Genomic DNA, 5985 nt, shown 5'->3' on the forward strand with positions numbered 1-5985 from the left:
TTGCGTAGTTTCTCTTTGCATCAGCAATGGCCCGACAAAGATCATCAGTGTTTCTCCGTGCTTGGTCCAACAGTTATAGCCGGACATGAAACCGGACGTAAACAGGTGGACATGAATGACTATTGACTTAGAGTAAGTTTTATCATTCTTACAGACAACACATGGACAACACATAAAAGCAAGCCACTGGTTTGCCTTAGCCGCACGTGGAAAACTTTGCAAGCCATCAATGAACTGTGGAGAGCGTCGGTCATCTTACATTCATTGCCGGTTCATCTTCATTACACAAGACCAAAAATACCAAATTAATACAAGTTCGTACACACTTATTCTCATAAAACAACATACAAGAGTACCTAGCTAAAGCATTTAAATACAACAACAAATGCGATCAAGATCGCAACTAAGGTAACAATTGATCCAACAACATAGTGATACCAAGCCTCTTTATTAACGACATATTTTGTAATCTTTCTAATCTTCAAGCGCGTTGCATCCATCTTGATCTTGTGATCATCGACGACATCGGCGACATACAACTCCAATTTCATCTTTTCTTCTTCAATTCTTTTCAATTTTTCTTTCAAATACTCTTTTTTCTTTTTCAAGTAAATTTAACTTCTTGACAAGAGGGTCGGTTGCAATTTCCGGTTCACACACCTCCTAGATAAAAATATCTATGTCAACTTGATGGGCATAATTGTCATAAAAAATAAATGCAACAAATAGTTATAAAAGAGAATATACCACATCCTAATCATAAACCGGACGAGGACAGACGAGGACGGATATAAAGACCATGGCACTATGTATAACAAACAATCATACATGTAAGAAAACTATCTAAATCATACAAATAAGATTTTTCTTGTATAAAAAGGATAAGAACAAGAGGTCACCAAGGTGGTGCCGGCGACGAGACGGTGCAGGCGATCGATGGTGGTTAGGACGGGGACAGGAAGGCACTAAGTAAACCACACCTACAGAGATGCAAACTAAAAAGTTAATTTGAGCTCAAGTTGCATATAAATCAAATAAACTTCCACATAATTACTCCCAAACGAACCCACAAATCACTATACTTGTAGAGCATTGAACGAGCTAATGTAGCAATGAGAGATGAAAGGACAAAGTTGCTAATATTTGTGAACACTTGAATAGATGGGGTGCCTCAAATCTTGACAAATTTTGACAAAAATGGAGGGATGAACTCGAGAGGGGAAAAGAAAACAGAGAATAGAGAGGATGAGCTCTGGCTGGATGAAGCATCTATATGTAGGGATATATTTAATCTCGGTTGGTACTACAAACCGGGATTAGAGATCCATCTCTAGTCCCGGTTGATGTTACAAACCGGGACTAAAGAGGCTCGCAGGGGCCCCAACCTGACATCAGCCTGCCATCATCCCTTTAGCCCCGATTGGTAACACTAATCGGGACTAAAGATTCCTCATAAACCGGGACTAAAACCTAGCCTCATGAACCGGGACCAGTGACAACATTAGTCACGGTCTAAAAGCTAACCAGGACTAATGCTTCAGCCCAAAGGCCTGTTTTCTACTAGTGTCCCCTCGAGTGGTGTTTCGAGGGAAGGCTCTTTGGAGCGTCCAATCCCGCAAATCTCAAAGCGATGATAATGTGGCAATCCACATTCACTCTCATGCCCTCTCCTAAGCGAACGATGCAAACCTTATTTCTCATGCACCCTCCCTAATGAACGATGTCGTGTGCAGCATGACACTTCCCTAAGAAGTATTATGTTAATTACTGAAACATTTATGACAACTTCTCTACATAGCATGTCAATTTCTGAACATGTGGGAAACTTTCCCTTTTCTTAGCCTGCCAATTTTCTCTTTGCAACATGGCAAAACCCTGAAACGCATGACAATTTTCTCTCTTACAATATGGAAAATCCCTGAAACGTATGATAATTTGTTCTGCTATAACATAACAATTATTTCTTCTCAGCACGGAAAATCTATCTGTTATAGCACAACAAATCTCTCTATTATAGCGTGTCAAATCCTGAACGTTCCCTGGGAGTGGTCTTTTGATGAACACTCTCTGGTGGCGCCATTCACAACAATGAGCCTCCCAGAGTGAATGATCGTTCGCGTTAGGGGGGCACCAGGGAGAGCACGTCGTTATTCCCAAAATTAATATCATCGGTTTTATTCAACGGTATTAATTTCCTATTGCTTTTTAGTTACTTTTATATATATCAGATCACCTGCATATCATTTGTCAAGGTTCTGGTCAAGCTTGAATGATCTATACTACTAATAAAAGATCAAACGAAAACTTCTCTAAGTACACACAACTATTACCCCCACAAAAACAAACACCAATCACCACCACACAATTAGACAACAAATTACAATCTAACGGTCTTCCACCATCCATGCACCACCACCGTGTGCATTTACCAAATTAACTAAGGCTGACCGTGCTCCACCTCCTCCTACTACGAAAAACTGTTGCACCTCCACGAAAAAAAAGATCCAATCAAGTACAGAAATTTAGGAAGAATTAACGGGAGCCAATCGCCCTGGCCTGCACCTTCGTCGTCGCCTCCGCGTCCAACTCCCCCTCCCCGTCAGCCTCCTCCTCCCCCTCGCCGTCCGCCTCCTCCTCCCCCTCCCCGTCCGCCGCCCGCCGTGTCCCCCATCTCTGTCGCCGCCGCCGCCCGCCGTGTCCCCCATCTCTGTCGCCGCCGCCCGCCGTGTCCCCAATCTCTGTCGCCGCCGCCGCCCACCGCGTCCCCATCTCGGTCGCCGGTGGCCTCCACCTCCACTACATGCAGGAGAGCCGCCACGTGGATGCACGAGGAGCAATCGCCCCTTCCTCCGGGCACCCATGCGGAGTCGCCCACAGCGTCGCCCGGCGCAGCGCCCACTTCGGCCCTTATTCGCCGACCGGGTGCAATGCCTCATCTCGCCACACCTCACCCGGCGGACCTCCCACCGCGCTGGACAACCCCGCCTCCTCTGCAACTTTTGGGTTGTCAGTATCAGCGAAAAAATCTGCAACTCCAGTTATCTCTGCCTCCTTGTTTGGTAAGAGGTGGCTCAAATGCTAACCTCATTGGCATTATGTTCTTTGTCTTGCAGTACAATCAAAGATTCAGAGTCTCAGGTTCGTGATGCATCTATGGGGAGGTTAGCATTTTGTTCAATATGAGACAGTATTGGTTTTCTCCTAATTGTTTTTATTTTGGACCACCCATCATCTTATCACGATCTTGTGCATAACATGGTAGCTGAGCATGCTTGGAATGGCATGGTGATAGCAAGGAATTCAGGTGTCTCCCGTGGCTTTCGCTGTTGATAAGACATGGTTATAGATATATACTGCATACTACAATGGTAGCTGCTAAGTCACAAGACGTAGACCTGACCTCAATTTGTTTGTTGCTTCAGTCCCAGTAGATTCAGTATTTTTTCTTTTGTTTCAGGTTTTATTGGGGATTTTTGCTGACAAAGTTGAGTGATCTAGGTAAATATAAGAGGCTGAATCGACTATTATAGTAGTTGTTGATAACTCCTTGTCTATTGGAAAAATATATAGTTCAAAACACTTCAACTGATGTTGTATCCTTGACGAGTTGGTTTATCTACTTTGGCTTGGTTGCCTGCTTCAGTGACTACATGATATTCGTTGCTCGGTGGAGACCAGCACTGCATTTGTGCGTAGCACGCATGGCGTTCTCATCCAATGGGCCCGCGGCCGGTGGGGAATGACTGAAATAAATTGTGCAGGTTCATGTGGTCGATATTGAAGAAGAAACACATGTTTTTTTTGGGTGATGTTTCTCTACACTTGTTCGTAGCAATGCTAAACATAGGTGATGGTTTGTTTGTGTTTTTTCTCCTAAACTTGATTTGTAGAAATTGCTGAAAAAATGAGTTGTATTGTTGTAGTAGTAGGAGCCGGGGGCGGGTCCTTCCATCGAACCCTCCATGGAAAGGTACATGTTTCTTCCATGGATTTACCAATTGTGCTTCCAGCAAAATATTAGTCCCTTATCTTTGTGTGATTTAATAAATACAAAATATGTAAAGGTATGTTGATCCGGGAAAACTTGTGTTTATCGTTTTTTTGTGCTTCAGTGGATTGCCTTGTGCAAAGAGATGATTATTGCTTGCCACCCAGCCCTTACCTGCAGGCCGAACTTGTCTAATTGTTCCTCAATGCCAAAATCATATTTTTTTGCTGCTCATGCTGGCACTGTCCTCCCATTCTCCAGGTAAAGTTTGAGGCCTAAGCTCCGATATTCTATACAAACGGCAATTTTTAAAATAATGAGGTATGATGTGCATATTTCATGGATTGTAAAAAACATCTTGGTTATTTATTTTAGGTTTCAGACCACTGGGTATTGGTCAAACTTTTCTGATATTTCAGTCGCTGCAACCAATGATGTACAGCTACATGATGTTATCTGGCTGGTCAGATTGCCGAGCAACCCCGTGGTGGGGTGTTTCTGTATAATGGGAAGCTTCTAAGGATTGGATATCTGTGCGTACAAGCTACAATGGGCCTCATGGGGTAAACCTGTAAGTTCTGTTGCAGATGGTTCTAAGCAGTCTCGGTTCGACTAACAAATGTTGATGGATACCAAGTACTACTACCAATCATCAATGTAAGCTATTCCAACTCTATATTAGTTGAAGATAATCAATAGAAAATAATTGATTTAAAACAATCTGCAAAAACTTGTAAGTTTATGCAATTCTGTTGTTTTAATCTTTGCACTTAAGTTTATGCAGTTCTATCATGTAACTTCTCGGCATTTTGTATTCCGGGCTTCAGTTATAGCAGCCATTTTGCGTCGATGGATATTGTGTCGATGGATATTGTAAGTCCTGCACAACTTCATTTTTGCTTGAAATCTTACAGTTTGCTTTAGGTTATTTCCTTATTATTGCACAAGTAAAGTTGTACCAATACTTCTAAATCGTTCCTTTTCATGGTTCCTGATTATTAGATTTTTAGTAAGTCAGTTACGATCTACAAGTCTACTATCACTAGCTACAATTCGCTCTAGGTTAAACCTTAGTTCCATTAACTTCCAGGGCGAGAGGAAGCATTTATCTATACTTTCACAATAACAATAACAATTCGCTCTAGGTTAAACCTTAGTTCCATTAACTGCCAGAACCGAGAAGGAGCCAAGAAAAGGAGCTCAGCAACTGGTCGGCGCCGCTACTCACGAGGAGGAGGAAGAGCCGTGGCCATGCCAGATTTGGACTGCTTGTTTCTTAGCCATCCGACACCCAGTTCTTATACTCCCTCTGTCCCATACTAAATATGTTAAATTAGTTGCATATCACGGCGACCGCGTGCAGTTGCTACTCCCTGCGTCAGGTATAAGCCTGATTTTTTTGCTTGCTTGTGTGTGCAAATCATTCCAAGCATCGGTGTTGCTTCAAATCATTATTACTGTAGCTGGTCAGCATCATGTGGGATAAAATTGAATGTCATTCATGTAATTACAGTACAATGATCGCATTATTACTGTAATTCCTGTAATTATAGTGCACGTATGTTCACTTAAAAGCACTTAGATGCGTTTTTGTGTGACCTTTTGTAGCACAGTAGATTACTTGTGCAATGTCCCATCATCATGATTTAAATACAAATACAAAGGTGGGAAAATGATAATCGTACTTGATGTTCCTGTAGATGGAGAATCTACTAACTGCACCATTCAGGAGGCCTTCACACATATCAGACATACACACCACTGCGGCTTAATCTACTTATTCTTTCTCTAGGTTTCATTTTAGAGCATACATCTTTTAGTTTTAATAAATATCATTTGTGAGGTGCAGGTTTTGTTACACAACACTATAAGGACTTGAGGTGATTCGTGGGTTGTAGGGCATGTGGAGCTTCATAATTATGTTACATATTGAATGTATCACAAGATTGTTGTGGTTACTTTTTATTATTTGGTTACACGAAGTCATGGTAGCAAAA

At 42.1% G+C, this 5985-nt stretch overlaps 1 long non-coding RNA gene across 1 annotated transcript; it reads left to right on the top strand.

The window, feature by feature from the left end:
* The first annotated feature begins 4368 nt into the window (after positions 1-4368).
* LOC123440072 lies at positions 4369-5985 on the top strand. Its single transcript, XR_006630272.1, has 3 exons — positions 4369-4645; positions 4773-4861; positions 5838-5985. It is a non-coding gene; the product is annotated as an uncharacterized LOC123440072 (long non-coding RNA).

Source organism: Hordeum vulgare, chromosome 3H, assembly GCF_904849725.1.
Source record: "Hordeum vulgare subsp. vulgare chromosome 3H, MorexV3_pseudomolecules_assembly, whole genome shotgun sequence".
NCBI lineage: Eukaryota > Viridiplantae > Streptophyta > Magnoliopsida > Poales > Poaceae > Hordeum > Hordeum vulgare.